The sequence below is a fragment of the Heterocephalus glaber genome, unplaced genomic scaffold (genome assembly GCF_053883595.1).
Source record: "Heterocephalus glaber isolate CG9 unplaced genomic scaffold, H.glaber_assembly_v1.0 deba00001554, whole genome shotgun sequence".
Classification (NCBI taxonomy): Eukaryota; Metazoa; Chordata; class Mammalia; order Rodentia; family Bathyergidae; genus Heterocephalus; species Heterocephalus glaber.
The window spans coordinates 314,601-342,410 of NW_028258345.1; the positions used below are offsets into that span (position 1 = coordinate 314,601).

General features: G+C 35.7%; 1 long non-coding RNA gene across 9 annotated transcripts in view; it reads right to left on the reverse strand.

Annotated features, from left to right (window-relative positions):
* Nucleotides 1–416: 416 nt before the first annotated feature.
* The window catches only part of LOC147824109 (uncharacterized), a 96,065-nt gene continuing 68,671 nt past the window's right edge, over nt 417–27,810 (reverse strand). The window contains exons 4-7 of one of the 9 annotated variants that reach the window (XR_015442798.1): nt 14,242–14,360; nt 10,949–14,119; nt 4,758–5,648; nt 417–695 (exon numbers count right to left, since the gene is read on the reverse strand). This is a non-coding gene — a long non-coding RNA (uncharacterized LOC147824109). Of the gene's footprint in view, nt 696–4,757; nt 5,649–10,948; nt 14,361–24,981; nt 26,264–27,810 lie in introns of those variants that run through there. The other 8 variants (XR_015442795.1, XR_015442797.1, XR_015442799.1 and 5 more) reach the window with 8 other exon arrangements.

A 27,810-nucleotide genomic window follows, 5' to 3' on the forward strand; every position in this document is an offset into this window, starting at 1 on the left:
CTGTATGCTTCCTTTTACCTTTTACCTCCCTTTGACAGAATCACATGGATTTCAAGTCTTTCTACTTTCAGATTTAAGTGCAATAAAGTTACTCCTGGACTGAGTAACATGGATTATAGTGATACACAATTTTCACTGTTCATGAATCAATTTGTTTATCATCTAGTTCTCAAGTCCTCTGTGTCTTGCTGGTTAGGGACTGGAAGTGGATGGACTTCATGGAAGAGTAGTAGACAGTGAGAAAAAAATGGTTTTGGGAGAGAAAAGTTCTGTGTTTGAACTAGCTGACCACATAGATAACTCATTTGATCTTTCAAGCCTCAGTATCCTTATTTTGGGAAAGTGAGGATAAAGAAATAATAACACCTTCTACATATGTTTACTCAGAGAAATAAAAATGATATCACATGTAACAGTTTGGTTTTAGGTACTATTTTATTTAAACATAGACCTTTTTGTTGAGCTCTTTTAAAAGTTCAATACTCCTGAAAGGAGTGTGGTCTCATGATAAATTTTCCCAAACAAAAGAAAGTCTTTGCTGTAAGAAAAGAGAAAACATGCCATAAACACTTGAATTCAAACATTCAGGAGAAATTGGGTATTTTGGCACATGCCTGCAATTCCAGCTACTTAGGAGGTTGAGGCACGAGAATTGTGAGTTTGAAGTCATCCTAGGCAATTTGGCAAGACTCTGTCTAAAAATAAAAAAAATAAAAAGAATTAGGGATGTAGTTCAGTGGTAGAATACTTACCTTGCTTGTGTGAGTCCCTGGGCTTAAACCTCAGAACTGGAAAAAAAATTATATGGAACAGTTTCTATTCTCATATGTGAAAGTAACAAGACTTGAGAACCTTGTGATTCTGCCAGAGGGAGGTAAAAATGCTGAAGATAAACTTTACCTGTTTTAAAGTCTAACTAAGGCTGACCTCCATTTTTAAAAATCCAAATCTTGAATTGTGCATGGGCACACATTCATTAGAAGAGGTCAATGAATATTAAGTTGTTTCTGAAAATCTAGCTCTTGGTCAAGGTTGTCTTGCCTTGTGGTTTAAAAATGTAAATATGAATCCATTTACCAGCAAGTAAACAATCTTTACAAAAGATTGCCAAGTAGGATTCTGATAAGAACACACATGCAGTTTGAGGTTTGATCCACATAAATAGAAATAGTTTGAGGTCACCCAGTATCATTAACTATACAGAGTCCACCAGAAAGATGTATACATACTTCAGGAACAGAAAAACTTGTATAAATATTTTAATACTAAATTTATTGAGACATCATGAGATTAACACAAGTTACCTTTGACTTCTACAATTACAAGAGGTGCTCACAGCAGTGGCTATTAGCTTCCAGACATTTATTATTATGGTGAACTACTGCTTAGGTAACCTTGGTAAGAGTGTCCATTGATTGCTGCACATGCATTTTCAATTTTTTCTCTATGAGACAGCAGTGTAATGGGTTTTCTGCATTATATGACATCCTTTAGGCTCCCCCATAAAGTCTGCAGGCATTAAATCAGGAGAACATGAGCCATATACAAATTTTTCTTTCTCTGAAGTGTGTATACATTTTTTTTGGTGGACTCTGTATTTGATAGCAGTTGAGTCAAACAATGACATTTTACATTTTGAGCTTGTTCTAGGTATAAAGGAAAATCTAGGATCCCTGTCATTCCCCATCAGTTCAGATAAAATGACTGACTTCTTTTCAGTTGAAACAAAGGTTGTTTTAATTATTTATAAAATTGTCTAGATGATCATAACTTTCAAGCTATCAGAGAAAGTATAACTGTGACAAGAAAAATAAAATTTAATTCAGTTGTTCCATTGTAGGCAAGCATGTACACTTTTGCTGTGATGGGGCAAGAGGAAGGGCAGAAGTAAAACTGGCAATTGAATATATGAGTTGCTGATCTAAATCCAAATTAAAGCATCTCAGTGAAGTTGTGGGAAGTTGATCTTTCACACAAATTAAATCTTCATGTGAAAATTTCACATTTGAAGACCTGCTGCCCCACACAAACATTATCAGCACACCATTTTCCTGGTCATTTGCTATAGATTGATGGCATATAGATCTCTTTATGGACTCCATTGTTTACTAGTTTTGTGACCTGTCAAGTATTTAATCTCTGAAACACTTGGTTTTCTCTTTTGCAAATTCTACTTTGCAGCCTTACAGAATATACTTTATTGAGTACCTATGAGCTAGGTGTATAAGACATAACTTTAATTCTCACAACATTCCTACGAGCATTGAAACAGACAGAATATAAAATAAAGAACTTGTTCAAAATCACACAACGGGTAAGTAGGTGGCTAAATTGAATCAATCTTAATCTAAATTGTATAGTAGTCTTATGAGAGCACATTGTTTATCAGGGCATGCCTTAAAATAAGCACTCTCCAAATGTTAAATTTCCTGTTTTTGTTTCTTCCTGCAAAGTACTACTGGTACTATAGTGGGGTTTTCCAAAACACTAAGGAGAAAGCTCTAAAGTAAGGAAAAAAAACGAGACTTTTAGTCATCTCCATGGGTTCCTTCCATAAAAGGCAATGAGAGGGTTGCGGGTAAAGAAGCTATAAGATGTCCCAGGTGGGTCAGTGGTCCCCTGGACCCAGTGGGTGTGTAAAGGCAGTGTTAGAGATAGGAAGGAAGGACAGGATAGAAGGAGGAAGTGGAATGACAAAGAAAAGGCACCGAAATAACCATGTGGAGAATTTGGGCCTGAAAGGAGATGGTAAAGGATAAGAGGAGGTTGTAGCAGGAATTTTAAGTTTGAAACCCTGGGGGAAGAGAGTGGTGTCTAAGACAAAAATCTAAAAAGTTCTTCTACATGAAGAAGTAGCTGCAACTCTTAACCCCTTTCCCTTTAAGGAAACTCGAAACAAGATCTGCCTTATCATTAGTGTGGACTTGAATTGTGGTTTCCCTCCCTCTCTTCCCTTTTTCTCTCTGGAATATTGTGCAGACTGGTCCAGGCTATTTATGCAACTTTCATGTCCAGGAGAGGGTCACTACCTTGGCATGATATCCATAGAACCCAGAAAGAAGTGCAGGGCCATGGGAAAAGAGTGAACAAGAAGAGCAGGGCTCAAGTGCTTGTGATTTAATTGTTCTAGTTAAGTGGCATACTCCCTTGTAGATGGGGACAATAATATCTGTCTCAAAGAGATGTGAGGCTTAGGTGCGATAATAATGCTTTATAACTGTTCCATGAACATAAATTATGATTATTATGTATCACTTAGATTTACTAGTTCCAAGTCAGTTTTATAGTGAGCAAGGACTATCTTATTTAGAGGTGCATTTAGAGTTTTCTCTTTCTTGAAACTTAGTGGTTTTCTGTTAATCACCCCAGGGGTTCCATGTTTCTGTCTTATATGACACACTGGAAAGGGAGGGATTACTGGGAATTATACTTTATATATGTATATGTTTTGATGACAAGTCAGATGGTAATGGCCATATTTTTAAAGCTCCAATTAAGGACATATGGTCAGACAACATGACAAAATATTTGACATAAGATGTTATTTGGAAATAGCTAGGCTCCTTGGTCACCAGAACTATAAACTGGCATTGCCAGCAAGAATCCTACAACCTCAGACTTGTCAGAGTCTTTGCTAGAGGGCAAACTTCCAAGTTCATGAAGGAGTTCACTACAGGCTTTCAATTTCCCTTCCTGCACCCAGGGGGACAAATAATTAGTGCTTTCCTATGCCTGAAGAGGAGACTGGAGCCCAGAAATTCTACTATCAGTGCTTGCTTACTAGCAAGAGGCATGGTTGTGCCATGCATCACTAAGGATTATAACAGATTAGCAACTAAATTTGAGTTAATTAAAAATAATCAACTATAATAAGAAGAGAGTTTCTAGAAAATTACCATATTGATCAAGTTGCTGTCTAAACAACTTGAAAAATACAGAACAAATTTTGGAGGCCCAATGCCAAGTGTCTGAAGAGGGTCATTAAAATTTACTGTAAAAAATAACATACTGTTCAATTAAGTCTGTTAATGATTATGAAAATAGTTAACAAATAAATAGTTGGTAAGGGCATTTAAACTTAAGAGTTTAGGTAATTATGAGAAAACTAGAAACAAAGTGCAACATGGCTTTTAAGAGGTTGAGACTGAATGTTCAAAAGGTAATTTTTTTAAAAAATGAAAGTAGTATTTGAAACTAAATAAGACTATAAAATACTGTGAGATACTTGAATCCTGACTTACATTTTGAAATAGATAATACTGTAATTTGGAAATTGACTGAAATTTTGGACTGAGACTCTCTTAAGTTGACTACAGATCTCACCATTAGTTTGTTTAGGGGAAAACTTACAAAAATGCATCTGAATGTCTTGGGTAGTTATATATTGGTTGAGTGTAGACCTAGTTATTATCTGGTTAAAGATTTTTTTAAAAGACTCCTCTGAAGTTATTTTATTTAAAACAATCACTTGAAACACTCCTAATATATCACAATAAACATCTTCTTGGAAAAATAACATATTTATTTATTTATTTTTTTGGTACTAGGGATCGAACTCAGGTCCTTACTCTTGCACAGCAGGCGGCAAAACCACTGAGCTAAATCCCTGGCCCTAAAATATTTATTATATAATAGCTTTCAAGGACTTTGACTACCTGGCAAGTAGATTTGGTGAACTAGATTACCTGGGCTATTTTGCATAATTGTCTTAAAACATAATGGCACATATGGATGAAACTTAAAATATTAGTACTTACATGAAGTTCATTAATCTACATTTCATTTATTGGATTTCTTCCTATTTCCCAAAAAGATTGGCAATGGCTGATTGTTTCCTTTACAGATATTTTCTGAACATTGTTGTCTGTTATCCTGTTTCATTTTTGTGGCTCCAGTTCTCTTGTTCAATAACAATATATATGGGAACTGCCGATTGAGAAAACCTGTCCACGAGAATAAAGCAGAATGCAGACTTGGAGGATCCCTTCTGCCAAAAGTTATAAGCAAACTTCTTCGTCCCAGCAGCTCAGAATTCACTCATAACCCATAAAGTGAAGATATCCATCACTCAGCTAGGCAGTACCTACACCGGTGGGAGGCTGAGAGCCAGTGATTGCTATGCTGGCTGCTGAGCTCTGACAATAAACTCATAACTGTAATGGGAGTTAGGTGCCCAAAGGAGAAAAAGACAAATACAGGCCCAGGGCTCCTTAGTAAGTTATTTCAGAAATAGAATAGGAGTGATACAGAAATTAGAACCCAATATCATGAACAGACAAACAGTCAGTTCTCATTCCTTCCAAGTTGTCTAGGTGATTTGCAGAGGACTGGGGAATTACTTGATTCCCTTTTACTTTCAGAAATAGATGAAGTCATTAAAAATCTTCCCCAAGAGAAAGTTCTTGGCCCTGGCGGGGCTACAGGAGATTTCTATAAAACCTTTGGCTTAGCTTTTTCTGTACATTTACTTGATGAGCTCAATCACATGAGGGACTCAGGTGAATTCATCCCTGCCAGCCCTTATATCCAGATTATCCTAATTGCCGAAAAGAATAAAGAGGCAGAAAACTGTACCACATTGAGGTGCAGACTTCTGATTAAAGTAGATATCAACTTTTGCAATGGATCTTGGCAATTTTCATCATCATCTGGAATCAGAGAGACTGTCGTCAGGCCATTGTTTGGGGATTGGTCATTCTTTGGGTAAGAAGATTTTTTAAAATACCTGGATTCCAGTTCTGTTAGAATCATAGGACACTAGCACTCCCATTTATTGTTTTTATTTAAAAAGCGCAGTTTTTCTTTTCAGCAAAACAGTATCAGGGATGCACTGGGCTCAACAACCTAAGGTCTTCTCTATTTTAATAATATGCTTTTGCTCAGTGTACACCACGAAATCTAAATTTCTATATTTTTCAATCTTCCTAATGGTAAAGGGGGAGAGGCTGATTTTATATTATTTCTTTAGCTTATACTTAAAAATGGGAAAAAATATGAAGAGGGATTGAAAAATACCTTACAGGAGAAAAACTATTGGTATAAATACATACATTTATTATGTGTGAATTACAAAGAAAAAACAGAAAAATGTGAGACAGAAACCTGTGTAATAAGTGCCAAAATATGTGTTTGCCAACATTTTCCAGATGATTATGGCAAAAAATTTTTAATGTGAAATTTCTCTCTGCTGCATTCCTTCTTAGCAGAATATGTTGACCAAAATTCCATAGATGGTTCTTTACTGAAAAGGGGTCTTCAGCTTGCTATACATTTAGGCTCTTCTGAGGGAAACTGTGCCCCAATGAAGTATTTTAAGCTAGGCTATTCCACACATGTGGACTGTCATCTTCTACGTCAAGTGGCCCCCCATCCTGAGTAATGCTTGATTAGACAATGAATGGCAGCAATTAGGGGCACAGGACATTCAATGACCAGTGGTTTATAAAGGAGCATGACATAAAAGGTTTTCTCAGGAGAGAGAGTAAGGGAATGGAATACAAGAAATTTGAAGAGAAAATGAAGCAATTGTAGTGGAAGTATAAAATATATGGAGCAGGCCAAACAAAAGGATAGTTGAGTTAAGTTAGTAAGTCATATCAGCCCATTTAATTCCAGCTGTTGGTGGGGTAGAAAATAACCACATTTCTAGTTATGGTGGATTTTCAGTGGTACACCTCTTGCTAAAACATATTTAGGTTTTTATGGGACCAGCTTATGCTGTAATTCCTGTTTTTGTTTTTAAGGACCTTTCATATAGCTGACCTAGTTATTTATTATGCTAACTTGTTATTCATTAAATCATTTATTCAACTAATACTAGTAATAATAATAATTATTATTATGTCATTTTTTGTTTTTTGAGAAAGGGTCTCACTATATAGGTCAGATTGGCCTTGAACTCACCATATAGCCTAGACTGGCCTTGAACTCGCAGTCACCCTTCTGCCTCAGCCTTCCAAGTGCTGGGATTACAGGTGTGTGCCACCACACCCATCTTAACAAATAATTATTTAGTGCCTCCTGCATCCTAGGAACTTTGTGAGGAGCTGTGGTGTGGAAGCAACAAAGAGCAGAGTGGATATGGTCCCTTCCTAGTGGAACTTACAATCTAGCAAGGCTTACCAAGACATATTATTAATTGTTTTGGGACAGTTCTATAAAGGAGAATTGCAGTTGCTATGAGCCTTTTTAGTAATAAGGGGAAAATTTCCTGAACTTGAATTCTTTTCCCTGTCATTTCCATGAGATTCTTAGAATAAGCCCTTCATTACCCAAGTGCTGATAAATAAACCAAAGTCATCATACCTGTGAATAAAATCATTAATCAATATTTAAAAAGCACAAATTGGGATTGCTGTCAGCAGTCAATGTGGCAGTGGCTGGGAAGCTGCTGAGAACAAGTCTATGTAGGATTGTGAGGCTTTTTCTGAAGGCCCTTTCTTGATTTTATTTTCTGGTGGCAAGGGTGTATTCATGTTGTATTGGAGGAAATAAGCGATGATCATACCAGTATCTTAGAAACTGTAGGGTGAGGATCAGTAGTTTTCAAACTAAAGCACTAAAACATGAAAACAGAGTTGGGAATATTTGAGCAGTTGGTAAACAGAAAAGATGAGCTGTAGTCCCTCCCTGCCATCTTGTCTAAATATCCTACATGGGTGGTGAACTTTATAATCTTAGGTACAGAAATAGAATTATATCAGGCATTACCTATTTTGAAGAAGCTAGAAAAGGGAGGGCTCTGAATACTACATTAGGGATAGAAATTTGGAAGGCTGAGAACCTACTCTCATTTATTAATTCACTCATTGAATTCCCACTTACCAGCACTGGCTCTGCCTGTTGCAATCTACCATCAAAGAGATAAAGATAAATAAGATTTGGTGTCTGCCAGATGTATTTCTTCTTGGCTTAAAGAGAGGTACACTGCAGTCATGCATACATCTTATCTATTGAATTAAATGTTTTCTGTCATCTCCAGGTCCTCTCAGTTTCTATCCTAATGTATTTCCTATAGCACTCTGTTCCTTGGTCTAATAGTGGATATTCCATAAGCATCCATCAAATAAAAGAAAAAGCACATGACCAAACATGCACACTATGTGCACTCGCTCAAAGTGAACAAGACACACATGGTGATGACCACATCTTACAGTTCAGGGAGAGTATAACCAAATAAAACATCACCCAGGGCCGGGGATTTAGCTCAGTGGTTTCGCCACCTGCTGCGCAAGCGTGAGGACCCGAGTTCGATCCCTGGTACCAAAAACAACCACCAAAAAACAAAAAACATCACCCATTTGTCTTATCTCCTATATGAAGGGAAAAGTATACTGAACACAAACTTAGGATCAGGAGACCCTAAGTTGAAAGTGTTGACATAATAAACTAAGCCAGATGAAGGGGAAACCTTGCAGTTGAGACTGAAATAAAAGCATGTGCAAAGACCTAGAGGCAAGAGAGAATAAGATAACTTTTATGTGTAGGAAGCAAGAGCATCCTCAGGAATGGGATAGTTAAGGCAGAGAAGGGAATGAATGAATGAATGGTAAAGCATTTTCTTAGCTAAACACTTGGCCAATGCTGTCCACACTTTAAGACCCTGAAAAACCAGCCCTATTACCTTTGTCTGACTTAGTTTTCATGAAAGCCCCCTTACTGCTAAATTCCCTGTGTCTCTCATTTGCTTCTCTTACATTATTTTGTTTCTATCATGTAATATAATAGAAGAAATATTTAATTTTTATGATTCTTAGGTAATGGTGTGCATATAATTACATTGCTTGAAGTTACAGAGTACTGTAACTTACTGAGGGAATATCAGGGTAGATCATTTTACCCCTATCATTTATTTGACATGAGAAAGAGTAAATTTCTGCTTTGGGACCAGTGTGGTGCCACAGAACCAAATGAAATCGGACTGGATGTCAGCAAGGTGCACTGCAGGTTCATGTAGTGGAGCATCTCTTGCTCTCCAGTGCTGAGTCCTGTGTGGCAGGAGTGGTTGTTAATCAGTGGAACCCTATTAGTGCTGCACAGATAGACAGATGGATCTGGATGGCAAACTCCTGCAGGTGCCCACGAGTAGAACCTCTTTCTCATACAGCTGTCTTCTTTGTTGTCACATCTGTGGTTAGGCAAAAGGTTGTTGTGTGGCCTTTTATCAATGTCACTGGGACTCTAATAACTTTTTAAGGATGACTTGTTTCTATGCCCCAGATCTTATTTCCTTGTGTTTCAACCCAACAGTGAGTATTCTATTAATGACTGTTCTGCATATTGAATGGAAAGTGTTTTGTGAGAAGGACCTATTTTTCTTTCAAACCAGTGAGGATATCATGTGGCAGATGGTTAATTCCCATGGGTTAATGAGTGTATCCACACACTTCACGATTTAAAATATCCTGCGGACATTTCTTTTGGTGAAAGGATTGCTAGATTTTTTAATTTACATTTGTATGAAGTACATATTTGCTGTTTTCTGCTGATACCTAGAAAGAGAGATTTTTATCACAATGTGTGAAATATATGTCATTGTAGTTATATATTCTTCTGGTGTTTGGGACTTAAGAAATAAAAACTCTGGTAGACTTTTAAGATTACATTTTAATTATCAATTGCTTTTAAATTAAGAGTAAAAAAATCTAGCTTTCTTATGCAATATTTGGCAGTATTCAAATGAATCATTCTGTGCCCTTGTTTCCAGAAGATTAATATTTTTGAATGATGGGAGATCTTTACCTTGTTATATAAAATTAAGAAACTAATAATTTATAGCCATTTAAGGGGAAGAAGGTTCTTGTAAAACTGTAATACTAAACTGTACAAAAATTGGCAGAAGCAAAAAATTAGATTTGAATTTGCTTTAAAAAAATACCAGAATAAAAACAGTCACAATTTTAGATACCTTCAAGTAGGTATATAATGGTAGCTTATCTGTATAGCTAAATTCATATAATAGTTATGTTTTAAGAATTATTAGGCTTATAGGGTGAACACAAAAACCAAAGAAATTCATAACACAAGTCATATCAATTAAGAATACATTTTTAAAAAAATGACAAAATAGTATTTTTCAGTTTCCTGTAAGTTACTGTAATTGTATATGCAATAAAATTATATGAATTGTTAGCCACACTGTCCATTGAGCCTGCCATGACCTTCAGAGGTGTACAGAATGCCCCAACTTTTCATAGCTTCAAGGTCAATGGTCAGCTCTAACCTCTGGTGTCACTTTAGGTTTTATCACAATACTTAGTTCACAGGAACTTGGACTGGAACAGGTCCTTCTTTTGCTAAATGAGAATTAGGAAGCACTTGTCTTTCAGTTGGGTGGAAGTTGGGGGGCAATACACTTGAATCCGTTTCTAGGGCTGCTGGTAGATTTCAGAAATCCATGCAAGGGCTAGGGGCCAGCTGAGGTAGCAGATGAAGATAGATACAGAGCAAATAAAATCCTGGGGATTTCCTGAGCAAACAGCTGGTATGTGACTGTCCTCCATAATTTTGCATATGCAGAATAGGACAAACTCAAAATGATAAAACAACAACAAAAAAACCCCATTGCATCCTGTGTTTTGCATATCAGAAAGTAAAAGACAAGAAAGAATTTGAGGACAAAGTCTGAGTGGGAAAATAAATAAAATGTATTAGAACTTTTTGGGAACATAGAAAATAGCTTAATAAAGAAATTAAGTGATTCTTTTCAGTATTTTAACATAGTCATGGTAATGGGTAGACAGTATTTAATAAGAAAAAGTAAAATCAAATAATGGTTAGATTACAGGACAAAAAAAGGCTTCAAGTTAGAGAGACTTAAGGTTTCAGAGGAAAAGAAATGGAAGTAGGCTAGGTTTTTGGTATCTATTTAAGCTGGACTTTTAAAAAGATGGGTTAATAACTGGCTGAGAAGATAAAAGCAGAAGCTACGTGAATTTTTTTGACTCACCCATGTCTCTCGTATCATGCAAGAATCAATTCACATATCTGCAAAGAGAACACATTATGCTATCAATGTTTTGGTTTTTTTTTCATATTTTTACTTTGTGTTTTAAACCAAAATCAGATTATGGATAGATGAGTATCACATTAAAGAATTCATTTCCCACTGGAGTCTGGCCATTTCACTAATATTTTCATCTACTTTATGGCTCTTGTATTGCATTTTATTTTTCTTTCATCCTTTTTTTTCTTCCATCTGTGCATTTTCTTGCTTCATCCAGTTCAATTTACTCTGCTAATGTTTGGAAAGAATATTATAACTCAACCTTCATGTAATGGTGTATAACCTCCTGATTTTGTGATCTTTTTAAGGGCTGTTATATTGACAAGTTAATTATACTTAGTCCAGCCAATTGTATCTACTTATGTCACTTTAAATTTAACTTTATCACTAGTTGTCAAATTCTTCCCTGTAGCCTTTTTAAAGTTCCGATGTATTTGGCAATGTATTTTTTATTGACATTTCAATTTTGTTTTGCAGTGTGCTAAAATTACAAGAAAACAAATGACTAAAAGTTAAACTTGAGCCAAACCAGGCTAAAGTGAAGCTTGAGGAGTTGTAGGGAAGGCATTACTTTGTTGAAACTTCTCAATCCATTCATCGTCCTCCAATCAAAACCTGGATGTTGAACTCTTATCTACTTGGTAGAGTATAGCAATAAGAGGCCATCACCAAACAAGCTCGACATTTGGATTTCCTGACTAGCTTTATAATTTCATTGTTTTTTTTTTGTGGTCAGTGGAGGAAGCCTCAACTCATTTAACTACCTTGGCTTGGAAATACTTAATGCTTTCCTTTAGTTCATTCACTACTATTTTAATTGTTTTGCTTCTTGTTCCACAATCAATTTTTCCCAGATCCTATAAATTACTGGTTTTTTAAAATAAATTATTTTCACACCCTTGTCTATATTTATTTCTATTTCCTTGGTTCCTGACAGATACTTAGGACATATTTGATGACCTAGAATTGCTGTGTCTCTCACCTAACTCACAAAATTTTAGATCACAAACTAGAGATCATGATTTATGGGTTTTTCACTTAATTTTATTAATGTTGGGAAATAAAAGCAATAATGCCATGATTTGTTACTTCCACTGGCTAACGCTTTTGTAAACTGCTTAGGGCTGCACTGCTCAACATAGTTGTCACTAGCTACACATGGCTATTTAAATTAAATTAAACTTAATTTAAAATCCAGTTCTTCCACCACATTAAGCACATTTAAAAGGCTCAATAGGTACACATGGCTACCTTATTGAGCATTATAGATTGTGGGATATTTCTATTATTTCAGAAACTTCTTATGAGCATTGCTGTCTTAGAAGGACATCCCGAGTAGATTATTATACAAGAATGGTACATAGAATGATTAAAAACTTTTTTCTTCATGATTTCATACTGTTGTGAGAAATGTCTGCTAGTTCTGACCTACACAATATATGTAGAACCATTTCTGGAGCTGAATAATTAAAAATGACATTAAATTGACTACACCAAAATCACAGAGTAAGATTAAAGTACTGGTAGCAATTTATACCCAATGACTTTTTTTTTTTGTACTGGGGATCGAACTCAGGACCTTGTGCTTGTGAGGCAGGCAGCGGAACTACTGAGCTAAATCCCCAGCCCCTATACCCAATGACTTTGTAGTGGTTCTCTTGCCTTTCCTCACTTCTCTAGATACTGGTTTGGCTTATTGGTAAGGGACTGCTGTAGGGCAATGGCAAACTTCATAACTGTAACACGCGTTCCCAGCTATTCTATCCTCAAACTAGGAACCTTGGGAGCCAATGCTTCCTCTTTTACCCCACCTCTCTTAGCTGATGCACCACGTGTCCAAAGGGAAGTGTCCTGGTATCTGTGTCTCTGCCTAAAGAGAGATCAATTTTCCAGTTTAGATCCATATCAGGAAGTTATGCTTCCTACCAACAGGAGATTTGAGGACTCCATTTTCTCTATATCACAAAGAGAAAAACAGATCACCCAGAACCCAGACAGCAGACAACAAACAGATCACTTTAATTAGAAAAAAAGAGATGAAGCATACAACAAACAGAGCCCAACCACCTCTGGGCAGTAAGAAGAATGAACTTTAAGAGGCTTTTGTTGATTTCCTTAAAATAAGCTTTTAACAAATTATACATGAAGACTAAGATCAAGTATTACTTTATTACAGACCAGCAAAAAACCTAGAAAAGTGTGAAAAAATAAAATCCTTGCCGTACTAAGTGGAGGATTTTCACAAGGTCTTAGTGAGGAGGAACCGGAAGTTGATATCAGAATCCCACTGTCCTTTTTATATTTACTCCACCATTTCCAAGTATTTTCTGCAGAGCTATTAATGACCACAGGAAAAGAAAGTCTCTATGGTAAATAAATTCAGGAAATATTGCACAAAATAAGATTAAATAAACTAAACGACATATAAGACTCATCAAGATATTTACTATGTGTATATGCTGTGATTCTCAAAGAGGCTGTGGGAGCGATAAAAATACTTCTTAGGCTTTTGTAATAAATATTTGGAATTTTAGGCAAAATTCCAAGGCAGAGAAATTGATGTAAGTAGTTTCATATTACAGAGTTGCTACTGAACACATTGCCACAGGAGCTAAGGGAACACATGGTGGTAATGACAATGTTAACATTTAATGAGTGAATATTTAAAAACTTGTAACATTGCCTTGCACATAGTAAGTGTTCAAAAGTAATAGCTATTATTTAGGGTTTGTTGGGTCTAAGGGAAAAAGATATACTGAGACATTCTTGGCCAAGAAGAAGCAAGGATGCAGAATAGACCCAAATGACATGAAGTCAAAAGTCACAGAGAAGCCTCATGGGGCCTGGAGGATTGATTCATACCTTATCTGGTAGGGCTGGGAATGTTCCCACAGGTGAGACTGGATGGTCACAGATCAAAGTGTCCAATGTGGAAGAGTGGTTGGTGGTAGAGCGACTGGCTGGTGCGGAAATGAGCCAGAGGCTGTATAGATGTGGACCAAAGGTCAATGCCATGATAAATCTTGAAGCTGAGATTGAACTAATCTGTTAGCACCAGTGGTCATGCTTTCCCGTAGTGATTTCAGTATTGGAGCCAAATGAGCATGCCAGCATCTGTATTTATTTAGTCAATGATGAAATCACAAGAAGAAACAATCAAATACAATCTCTACCATTTTGTACTCTGATTTCTTAGTTACAACTACAGTTTGAGAAAGGTTCTGCCCAGGACTCACTCTGTGAGGCCGGAGTGTCCCAGACATCCCCAGGGAGGACGACTTGGGAAGCAGGATGTAGTTAAGATGACTGTTATTGAAGAAGGCATAGTCCAGGTCCTTAGGAAGAGAATGAGGCCCTAAAAGAGAAAAACATGTGAAACAGAAGGAGTCCAAGAGAAGTCAGTTCTGGAGGAAGGAGAGGAAGGTTGAGAATCGGGCCCTAGAATCTTCCTCTTCACTTTCCTTTCCTCCTAACCCTGTAAACTAATCGCCCTCCAGCACAGACTTTGATTGATAATGGGCCACATTGACTCTGGGGAAATAAGGATGAATTATAAATATTAAAGATTACCAACCAACCTAAAAGGTGGAAATTAAAATAATAAGATAATTTGAAAAGGTTTTAAACATGAGGAATGTATTCAGGATACTTTCTAAGTCAGGGAAAATTTCCTATAATCAAAATTTTATTGTAGCATTGATTCTTCAGGTAAAACTCAAAGAATAAATAATTTAGATTTTAAATGTCTTAATATACAGATATATATCGTGGAACTGGTAAAAATAATGATATTTTGACACTTAAAATAACATAAATACAGGACAGTAAAAAATGAGTGCTCTATTGGCATCTACCATTGTCATTGGACAATATTTGAATAAATGATAGTTAAATATTTCTATATTCTCTATAATATTTTTGACCCCTCTATCAGTTATCTCTTGGTGTATAACAAGTCAATTTAAATCTTAATGAGTTAAAAAACAAATTATTGCATATATTGGGTGGGAAATCACTTTGTTATAGTTGCTTAGTTCACGCAGGAAGTTACAGCCAGCTGGTGGTGGTGGCGGGGAATGAGGTTAAAGGGCTAGAATAGTTTCAATGCCTGGGTTCTCTTTCTCTACCTGGTCTTGGGTCCCTGAGTTTTCACAACATGGGGTGGACTCAGGTTCCAAGGCAGCAAGCATAACCAGGTACAAGGTCTTTTGAGGCAGAGGCTTGGTAGTAGGACAGTGTCACTTGCCCCATATTCATTAATCAAAGGGATTAGTGAGCAGCCCAGTTTCAAGGGAGGGGAAATAGTCTCCAGCTCTTAATGACAGAGTGACAAGGACACATGATAAAAAGGCATGTGTCTAAGGAAGAAAGGAATTTCGTAGTCATATTTGCAAATAATCTGCCACAGCCCCTAATCCATTACTAAAGAGTAAAACAGGAGACTCATAAAAAAGGTGTACTAATAGACATTCTCCTAAAGAATAATTTTGCTTCTGTTCTTTCTTAAAACCTGAAGCTTTAAACATGTGGACTTCCATGGGGCCATGTGCCAGATAATGTTGACTGTAATCTTTATATTGATGTATTAGTAGCAAAACTGTATTATATGTCTGTATCCAGGAGCTAAATTAATTTCTTCAAAGATTGAGCTGGTTTTATATTAATAAGTTGACTTTCAACCTTGTGATTTGTAAACCTAAAAGGAACAGTTTCCATCTATCTTGACCTGTTTCCAAAAACATAATCTTCGTAATAACCAAAGAGGCCAGTATATTGCAATTCTAAAATTGTTATCTAATTATGTTATCTAATTATATCAACATTGTTAACATTGTGAGCATTTAGACTGTGAGTCCAAGAAAACAAAATACAGTTGATGTTTATATTTTAATTCCTTTTATTTTATGTGCTCTAAAGGGACAAACAGACCATAAATACTGACAAGGTCCTTATTCTTGTTCTGTCTTCCTCCAGAAATCAGAACACAAATATTTTTAAGTAAAAAGCTTTATTACTTCAGATGACACTTCTGGATTTAATGGGTAGAGAAACAAATCCATAAATCTGATAACAAAATCTCCTAGCCTATTATTTAGAAGCTCTTTTGCTAATGTTGATGTCACATAACCTTCTTTTAAAATTTCTCTTCTCTTGTGTTCCTTGGTTGATAAACAGGTAGAAATCAAGTTGTGGTGTGTATTTCTATGAATGCTTGAGCAAAAGGAGAGAGGTGAGAGGAGACAGAAAGAGAATAAAATGCCCTATTTATTCCACATCTTCTGATTCCATCTCTACAATGTTTATATTCTTCTGGCTTTTTGGATAACATCAAGCCTAACTCAATTATTTAATTTTAAGTGCCCTAAATTTTTAACAAAACCAGCTCAGTGACTTTAGCTTCCTTTTCTGGAAACATCTCTGATAATTTAAACACATTAAAAAATATATGGCAGTATATAACTGTATAATGCAATGAGAAGGATAATGATGTTTGTGAAATTATTGGTCTCATTCATCCATTCAGCAAATATTTTTGAGTACTTCTTTTATTCTAAGTACTTTGCTAAATATTGTGGGCACAAAGAAAGAATGAGCTATGTTAATTTCTCCTAAAGAATTTATAAATCAGGAGTCAGAGCAAACTTTTTTCATAAAGGACCAAAGAAAATAATTGAGACTTTGCTAGCCGTAAGTCTCTCTAGTACAACTACTCAATTCCATCTATATAGCACTAAAGTAGCTGCAGAAAATACATAAATGAATTGATGTGACCATCTTCCCATAAAACTATATTTACAGGAACAGGTAATGGGTTTTGTTCTGCTCTTGGGCTGTAATTTGCTCACCTTCATTCTATATAATGGAAGGACATATAATTCAAGAGCATAGTGTTATGTCAGTTAGCTTTTTGTTACTATAACAAATACCCATGTTAGCTTTCTGTTACTATGATAAAATACCTGAGAATATCAATTTTAAGGAAGAAACACTTGTTTTAGCTCACACTTTCAGAGTTCTCAGATCACTTGCTTTGGGGCTATGGTGAAGTAGAATGTCAACAGGGTGGGGAGCATGTGTTGGAACAAAGATGCTAACCTCATGGCATCTAGGAGGCAACAGAGAGTCGTGCAGGGAAGGCACAGGGAGGCCTAGTATTCCCTTCAAGGGCATACTTCCAATGACTCACCCTCCTTCCACGGCCTTTAAAGGACAGCGAGATATTCAAGACCCAAACTGTAGCAAGTGTTATAAAATACTATGCTAGTAACCACACAATGGGGAAGTACCAGTTCTCTAGGAGAGAAAGTAGTTGAGAAAGACTTGGCATGGAAGATGGATCAGTTTCTACCAAATGTGCTAGAACAGGCAGCTTAACATTTCCATGGAATCACAAATGATTTGAGGTGACAAGGCCACAGGGTCCAACAACATGCTACCATGCCATTCAGGAATTTTTAAGCTCACAGGAACCTTAAAGTTCTGATAGGACAATTACTTATCAATTCGGTGATCTTTTTGTAACATTCCAAAAGAATTTGTGAGAATAAGCTAGAGATCAGCAACACAGCATACTTCAAACCTTGAGTATAGAAAATATTCATTAAAACACATACTTTCATTTAAATAGTTAAATTACTGTTGGTAGCTCATTTATTTCAAGCAAGTACCAACTCAATAACATTTCCAACATCCCCCACCCATATTTATGCTGCACATGGTCACTTGCCATAAAGATTTGGATTTGTAGTTCCTAAGGCTTATACTTTGGGGATCTCCTTATATAAAAAAAAGACCATGAAGACATTTGTTAGATTAGCTTTGGGGGCCTTGGAACACCCTGGAGGACTGAGGAGCCTGGAAACTTTGTGGCAAATCTGCCTCTGCTTAGTAAATAATTATCTAATTTTTCAAGTCACATTTAAGTGTACAAATGTAAAAATAACCCATACCCTTTCTCCTCAAAATCAAAACCTATGTTTGGTGCAGGCTAGGTTTTTACAATCAATGCATGCTAAGAGTCATTCTATACTGGGTGGTTGCCATTACACCAATATACTAACAGAGCCCTTTTCTGTGAGTCTCATCTTGCAAATAGCTCAAATGTCTGTCCCACTATGCTCACTGTTCCCACTTCAAGGCTTTTTACCCATTCCCAGCCCAACCCATCACTGTCAACCCATCCTTTACATTGCAGCCTGCATAATCTTTCTAAAATGCAAACCTAACAAGATCACTCCCCTTCTTCAAACCTTTCTGGAGCTCTCCATGGTCCCATGGAAATATATATGGATACACCAAGTCTTCTGTGATCAGCCTTGGCTACTCATTCTCCTTCCATCTTTTCTTCACAGACTCACTAGAATAGTCTTCCTACCCCAACCCCTCCACGCAACGTCATTTTGTGCTTATTTATTTTCAGTATTTCTCCATTCCAATAGGAAAAATTATTTGAATTTTTTTGTATAATATGCAAGAACTTCCATGAGATGGCCCTACTGATTTTTTCAGCCCCATCTCTCACCAAATATCCAAATACATCAGGCTTCATAGACCCCTCCACTATTTATACCTGCTGGAACACCTTCTCCCTCTCGTCCACCTGCTGTATTACACTGAGTTCCTTAAAACTTACTTTATGACCAAACTATATTCCCTGGGTTGTTTGAAGCAAACCAAGATATGATTCTCTTCTATATTCTGTCTAGGTCTCCAATAAAACTGTCATTTTTTAATACTTACCTTTAAAAATGTCTCATTTAAAGCTGCTTTAAAAGAAATCATAACTTGGTTTTAAATTATTTTTTCCCTGAACATTATTTCATATATAGTAGTACATGATACACATTTTTTTTCTTTTATTTTCTTTTCTGGTACTGGGGATCGAACTCAGGACCTTGTGCTTGGGAAGCAGGCTTGGCACCACTGAGCTAAATTCCTGGCCCCACATTTCTTGAAAAAAAGAATGAATGAATGTTTTTGAATGTATAACAAATCATACATAAATCAACTACTCATAATAATACAAATATTCATGCAAATAAGATACTCTCATTCTTGAATATTAAAATGATTAAAAGATGTGCTGTTCCCTTGTTTGTTGTAGCATAGATCACAATAACCAAGATATGGAATCATTAAATAAGTAAATGGGTAGGGAAAATGCATTAATTATATGTATATCTACACAGTGGAATATTATGCAGCTGTAAAAAGGAGGAAATCCTTTTATTTGTGAGAACATGGTTGAAACTAGAGGACATTATGCTAAATAAATGGGGTGTAGAAAAAGAACTACTACATGATATTACTTGTGTGTAGAATCCAGTGAATTCGAATTCACAAAAGCAGAGAATATAATGGTGACTGGTAGGGACTGAGGGAGAAGATGGGAGACAAAGATTCAATTACCCAGAATAAATACAACCTGAAGATTTAATGTGTAACATAGTGACTATAGTTAACACTATTGTATACTAAAATTTGCCAAGATCTTAAATGTTCTAACCACAAGAGAAAAGGTAAATACATGAGATGATAGATATAACAATGAGCTTGCTAATGATAACCTTTTCACTATGTATAGGTATACCAAATATTTTCCACCCCAAATACAATTATAGTTCGATAAAACTGGGGGGGGACTCCTTGTCTTTGGTGTTGTGTGTGTGTGTCTGTGTGGTGCCAGGGCCTTGTGTGTGCTAGCAAGTGCTCTACCACTGAGCAACATCCCCAGCCCCTCCTTTGAGTAATATATATATATATTATATTTTTTGATATATATTTATAATATATAATATATATAATTATATAATATATATATTTTGAGTAACATATATATTCCTTCGAGATATATATATATATATATATATATATATTTCTTCTAAGTCATGTACAATCTCCCACAATTTGCTCCAGAATGAGCCAGCATCACTTAAGTGTTGAAACCCTAAACAAGGAAACTCTTAGTTACGTTAGTTCAACGATGTTTTCTGAAATCATTATAACTGGAAAACATTTCACTATCCAATGATATGTGTTTGTTTCCTTTTTATTCTAGGATTGAATGGAGGATGTGCATTACCAACTGGCCTGATTAGCTAGGGCTTGGTGGACTTCCCTCATAGTTATCTTAGTTTCACATTTAAATCTATTTGGTTTGTTTTCTTACTGGGGTGACCACTGAGCCTAGCCAGTCCTATCTTCTTATTTACTCTGGTTAACTTGCATCTTCCACTTTAGATATGTTCCTAATTTGTCTTCTTATTTTTTTTTATCTTTCCACTAAAGTTTCTCATCTTAAAATAGAAATCTTTGTTAAAGTGACATCCCTTTACACAGTAATTGGTGCTTCCTTAGCATATGTGTGGAGGCTGGATTCAGCAGGGGAGACTTTAACCACTCACATTTCATCAGAAGTAATGCAGCAGCGGAGTGAGCTCATGAGAAGGAGAAAAGACAAAAGCAGTGCTTCTCAAATTGGGGTCCTCATCACAGGCAGTGGAATCATTGGGATGTTTGATGAACATTCATATATTTGGATCCAACTAAATCAGAATTTTAATTGCTCCACCAGCCAATGAGATTCAGACAGGAAATTTGGAACATGTGCACCATGAAACATTTTAAAAATGTAATATTGAAAGAATTTTAATTTAACATAACATGTTTAAGCAGAATTCACAAAACAATGAGCATGATGAAGTTGCTTATAAACCTGCAGGTTAGTGAATTTCATTAGATTGCAAATGTCTTGAAGGAAAAACAACAAAACTTTGCATTCTAAGCTTAACCACATGTAAAGAGAGATCTTGCTTATCAGAGCAGATCAGACAATAACCATTGAATTATATTGTATTTTGATTTAGTAACTTTAAAAAAGCAGAAAAGCCAGGCAGAGTACTTGCTATTTATACATTAGACTTCTTTGAGCCCTAAAGGCAATCTCTGTAACAATTAGTAATGTCTAAGAACATAGAAAACTCCATCAAATTCTAGCCTTAAGATTAATTGCAATGTGTGCTTTAGTCAATTTTTAGCATTTCTGTTCCTCAAGGTTTTCATCTCTCAAATGGGAAGCACATTTTTGGCAATTTCTGTTTCAAGGCTGGCTATAAATACAAAGTATGACATGGTATGGAAAAACAATTAGAAAGAAAGTAGACTTTAAGTACATTTTATAATAAAATCTGTACCAACGTAGCACTACTTGTTTGTCTCTTACTCAGTCTCAGTGATATTTAGTTATTTGGATGTTTGTTTAAAATCTGTAAACCTTTTTCTTCCTGTTTCAAATCTTAGTACTTTCCTTAAAGAGTAAATGATATGCTGTTGGATCCATTGCATGTAAAATTGCAGCCTTTTAAACTGGTATTTTGAGAATTATTTGTTTGTTTTCTTTTGTTTTGAAAAAGGGTCTTGCTATGTAGTTGAGGCTGGCATTGAACTCATATATAGCCCAGGTTGGCCTGGAACTTGCAGTGATCCTCCTGCTTCAGTCTTTTCGGTGCTGGGGATCCAGGCATGTGCCACCACATCCAGCCTAGAATAATCTCGATTTTCAGACAATTTACTCTATCAATATTTTGCTAAACTGTTTTTATCATGACAATAGCAACATTTAAAAAATTATCTATTCTCATTAAATGTTAAGCTTATGATCTTGTAGTTACTTCATTAATGAGTGACTCATATAATCTCTAAAAAATCTCTTAAAAAATGGAATCAAGCTAGAGAGATGACTAGTATTCACTTCTAGCACATCTAGAGAGACAAAGGTCCCTCCCACTGTGGTTCTGACCAGTTTACAGTATAAGTTAGTCATAGTAGCAAAAATGCATGAGAAGAAACTCTTGCTTTTCTCCAAAATTTATTTCTTCTTGCCAAGATAAGAACACAAATTTTATTAGTTCAAGGTCCTCTATTAATATTCTGGAATAAGCAGGCAGAATGATGTAAGATTCTATAAACCTTTAAATTACCATTAGCTAATCAGAATCATTGTTCAGTGATCATTATCTTTTATTAAATGACCACTGAATCAGAATGTTCACACTGCTTTTCAATTAAAATGTAGAATAGCCAGAAATGACTCAATAGCATACAGAGCAGCAGCAATATGACCCAGTGAAGCAGCCATTACCCAGAGGTAATTGACCACTTAAGAACTTAAGTTAACTTCTTCATGCAGCCAGTCATTTCTCCTAATGTCATTTCTAAAGACTTTTCCTACAGAAAGAGCACTCTTACAAACAATGCCCGCTGTAATAGGGTGGTCAAGATAAAACTGCTCATAATGTTGAAAATTCCATCGAAGAATCATGATATTTTTCTCCCCTTGTTATTTGTTAGAAATTTACATGGCATCCTAGGGGGACAAAATGAAGAAAGGTAGCAGCAACAAAAAGGCAACAGGATAGCCCAGGACAGGATTAGTAAAAGATTTTATTTTGAATTAAAATGTATTTATACTTGTGTTTAGACTAATGTGACCGAAAGATAAAAGCAATTGATGACAAAATGAAAAATTTAGCCCATACATAATAGCAGATAATTTTGTCTATTTTTTGTTGCTCACAAATTATCAGAATTGTCCTTTAAATTTTTGTTGTTCTTATTGTTCCATGGAAAGTACAAAATATCTAAATATACCAAGACACACCGGACTAGCTACCAAAGAGTTAAGTTTTCCATGAGAAAGAGAAACACAGTTAAATACTACATCACAAATTACCATTTTTATGTCACCACCCCACCATGACTTTAGCACTAAGCCTGTTACATCTTCACACTCTCATTAGGATATAATGCATATTCATGGTCCTGATTATATAGCCACTTTCTTGACTTGTTTTAATTGTGCATAAAGACACTGTGACAGGAGACCTGACCTTTTCAAGATCATTTTCTCTCCATTGCTTTTCACAAAGCTATTAACTTGTCTCTTTCCCAAAGATTGCAATAATTTATTTCCCATTAATAAAAAATTCCTGGTGCCATGCAAATTAAAATTTATTCAGCAAATAGAATTCTTGGATTATTTTCTAATGGCTTTAAATACTTCCAGCTTAGGAAGAAAAATAATATTAATGGGTACAGGCTGAGTGGATAATTGCATACATTGGAGAAAAATGAATATACAACCGATGCTGTAGCTTACCTCACATCAATTACCCGGAAGAATTGCTTTACTTCTTTTTTCAAAAAATATATTAAATAATTTATATCAGGGGGTATCATTACAGCCTTGAAATTATCCCTATTGTATAAAAAGCTCAGTAACTTACACGTATAAACAACACATGTTGGTATAAGAAAACCAGACCAAGTTAAAAAATGTGTGTAGGTGTAAATGAGATTATTTAAAGGGGTCACTTAGCTAAAGAGGCAACTGAATTGCAATATAACATGAATAAGGGCATAAATAAAATGCAGAATATTGGGTTAGTTTTCTTGTTGAGTGGCACCTATCTTTCTTTTTCTAATCAAGAGTACCCTGTGAGAGAAACAAATTTCTAGAGGATGTTGCTTTTGGACCTTGTTATCTTGAGAGAAGTTAACTATATCTTCTTTATGCTGTGTGTTGTTATTTTTACTTTACATTTTATGTTAACATGATAAAACTGAGGTATTAAAATGTTTATACACAAATGTTTCAGACCTACAGTGCCAGGGGTAGCATATAATAATTACTGTCAACCTGCTTACTCCACATAAAAATGATATCAGTACCTAAAGGATGACATTTCAACTTTGAGCTATCATAAACATAACTCTTTCTGCTTCTTGACATGTTAATTGCCTTGAACAAGAGAGATTAGAAAGCCATAGAACACTGAGGGTTTTGTTCATAGTCTGGGGCAGTGAGACAATGGACCTTTTAGAGACAAGCACACAAGCTGCAACCCAAAATCCACTTATTTATCCCAAAGTGCCAACACTGCAATTAAACTTGAATTCTGAGGTTTTCATTTAGAAAAAAACAACTCATACATTAACATCATTTGTCCTAAAAGAAAAACAAATAACATGCATGCCATGAGTTTGCCACCACTCGTCTAGGAAATTAGAAAAGGAAGGTAGGTGGGCAATCTAGTTCATCTGCCAAGTGGGGTAATTTTTTCGCTTTAATAGAAGAATCCATTGTTTCATCCAATCTAATTTTAAAGACTTTTCCTGCTCCTTTTCATAACCCAAAGGAAAAAGAAAATTAGCGGAAGAACTGATATTTTGGTACTGTACTGTTTATGGTGTAATTTTACACACATCTTTTCATTGTATCCTCAAGATAATTCTTCAAGCCAGGAAGGGTAATTGTTACCACTCCATTCTACAGATAAGGAAGCTGAAGGCCCATAGCAATATAACTATGTTAAAGGTTATAGGCTAATAAATTCGGGAGCCCGGACTTGAGCCAAAATTCTTTGGCCTTTCTTAAGGGTAGGAAAACTTGTTTCCAATTAGCTAGCTTATCAGCCTCTAGCAACTGCTCTTACATGGGGGAATATTGCCCTCCAGGGAACATTTGACAATGCTTAAAGACATTTTTCTTTTTAAGACCACTATGTATATTGGAGTGGGGGGAGGGCACTAGTGTTACCTCAAGGCTACAGAACAAGGATGCCGCTAAACATTCTACAATGCACAGGACAGCTCTCCACAACCAAGTTATTTGGTACAAAATGCCAGTAATGTCATTGTTGAATAATCCTTTACTATCTACATGAGATAAAAAACAATGTAGGTGAAATCAACTTTCTAAATAAAACACTTTATAGACACTTGCATTTTGAGTTTGATTGGAAAGAGTTGATAATGGGTCTAAAAAGCAATGAAGATAAAGTGAGAGAAAATAAAAGGCAATAATTTAACAGAGCCAGAAAATAAAAGCAAAAGCAGTTTTGAAGATAAGATAAATCGTAGCCCAGAAAATGAAAATAAAGGAGTAAAAAGAAAATGTTTTGATATAGAATCAAGGAAAGTTCTAAAGCACACAACAGATGAAAAATATTCATAAAATATTATGAAAAAATTCTAAAATCTATCCAGAAATAAAGACCAAAAATAATGTGAATCTCTGGGTCTAGAAAGTTATGTTGACCTCAATGAGAATGGAGATACTGAAATTCTTGAAGTAAGGCAGTAACAGGAAGTAGTACTAGATGAATGGATCTGAGAAATACATACAAGGAGAGGAAAGAAACTCGAGAAAATACTCTTTAATAAAAGATATAAATCAGTTTTGCAGTTACTCCAAACTTAAGAAACAGAAAAGAAGGAGGACTAACTGGTGCACTAGGAAAGAGTGAAAAGTGAGCAAAAATAGAAGATCAAACTCAGCACAGGAGTTGTTTTTTCCATCTTGAAATATTCTTATGAAGTCTTGCACCTATGTTTTGTTTGCTCTACAAGTCTCTTATTTCAGACTGATTTTGGCATCAGGATATATGTCCCCCCTTTCTTCCAATTACCTATAATTTTAGTTGATTTTCTCTGAGTAGCTCCTTCTTACTCCTCCTGTATTCAGCCGTGTTCTGCCTCTTTTCCTGAGACCTTCTTAGATATTCTTGAAATCAGTTTAGCTAGAGGAATATATTTTATCCTGTTCAATCATTTTAATGAAATGAGCTGTTACAGGATACTTTGATGTTTTGTAAAACTTAAATCAATATTAGGATTTCTAACCTTACTAGGAAATTAAAATTAAGAAAGCTTAATAAATGCATGAGGGTGTGTGTGTGTGTGTGTGTGTGTGTGTGTGTGTGTGTAAACAAGACAGCTAGTTTTATTTTTTTGTACCGGGGATTGAACTTAGGTCCTTGTGCTTTCGAGGGAGGTGCGGCACCACTGAGGTAAATCCCTGGCCCAAGACAGACCTAGTTTTGTTGAAAGAAAAACATTCTCAACAATGTACAGCCTCAATTAACCCCTTACTTCCCCTTCCTATCTTGCTGAATCCTATGAGATAAGGTTGGCAAAGACCAGCAGTTGAAGAGTCAAAGCCTGAGAAGAGAAGAAGCCCATCTCTACTTCTTATTGGCTTATATATTGCAAACATTCAGAATCTTTTTCAAACATTAGTTTTGTATTTGGTAAACTAAGAAAAAGGACACCTATACTGAGGGGTGGTATTAAAAATATTTTACCATCAGTACAGTATGAGTTCTGAGCAAACAGAATGGATGCACTGTCCAGCCAGAATGACCTCAATATCCACCATGACCAGGCCAACCATTGTCCACACTGCCTTGCTTGCTGAGTCTGGAAAGAATTATATAATTTTATTAGCTTAGCCATTCAGTCATCCATATTATACATATGCTGAGCTCAGGCTGCTGTATTGGGCACTAGGGATTCACAGAGTAAAATGCAATTCATGCCTTTGAATGACTCAAAATCAAGCTAAAGAAAAGTATAAATTAATGATATAAATGCATATACATGAGGAAGTTTTAACACTGGGGTTTATCAATGATCATCTGCTTTGAATTCCACTTACCTTCTAGTCTCCAACCTTACTTTTTCCTTAGAGATGTAGTCTTGTAGGTATTTTAAGGCAAAATTAGATTTACTACTTTTTCTGTAAAATCAGTTCTGTGTACTTTACTTTTTTATAATTACATATATATATATATTGCCAGGGACTCAAAGCATGAAGTTATCATTAGATCTTCTCCTTATTCAGGTCTCATATCTAATGCTTAGCCAGTAGAGATTTTTCTATTCCCCTCCTAGGCCTACAATGATCGAAACCTTATTATCTTCTACTTACCTAGCTTTGTCCAATAAAGACCTACTAGTTTTCTTAAAGTATCTTCCTCACTGGGTTCTGATTACTTGTTATAAAGCACAGCTCTTTGGTCAATCATTTCTTCCAAACTCTTGCTGAGTAAATTTCAATCTCATCACTTTCAGTTGAAGATTCCCACGTAAGATGCCTGAATTTGTAATTGTATCTCTGACTCTCCCTCATATCCCACATATCTGGCAAATGTATCTCATCGTATGTCATACCTCCTATCCAAGCTCTCTGCTTTTGCATCTATTGCTTAACTTTCCGAGACCCAGCTTTATTTAACTGCCATGTCTAAATTTTTCCAACCCTTCAAGATGCATTGTATCACCTTGTTCTATTTTCTATGGATTATTGCTTTCTGAAATTCACTTGTCTGCATATTTTCCTACGTGGTTATAAGTAATTCTCTTTTTCCTCTCTCCTCTCTTGCCCCAATCAGACTCTAAGCTACCCAAAAGCAAAAACTAAGTGGATAGTGAGCATTCAACAAATATGTTTTGTATTAATAGACAAATGAAAGAATGAGTTACAGTATTTGCCACACCCTTTCTTGGCCTTTCAGATGTAATTGTCTGAATTTTCAAACAACATTTTCTGGTGCTTGCCTTTTGGAGCTCAGCTCTGAGTCCTCAAGGTTTTGTGTCTTTTTCATCTTACCAATTTCCGCTTTCAAGGGCAATTAAAGACCACACCCAAAAGCCAATAGTACAAATCATCTCCCTGTAACCAAAAAATGTGATGAAGGGAATTTTGCTTGACCATGGTTTTTTTCTACTTATATCTTTTCAGTATTGGTGTTTTTAGAAAAACTATTTTGTTTTACTTTTTGAGTTAGCCCGTTAGCTCAAAAACTCATTTTCTTTGGCACCTAGATGAAAGTAAATTAAAGAACAAAGACATAACGGAAAGTATTCAGATCCTGCTGTTTCTCATTTGCTGTGTTAATCAAGGCTGTGGGATGAAGTTTCTGCTTCTATTAGCCTATGTTTCCATTTTCTCTTTCTCTCTTGTA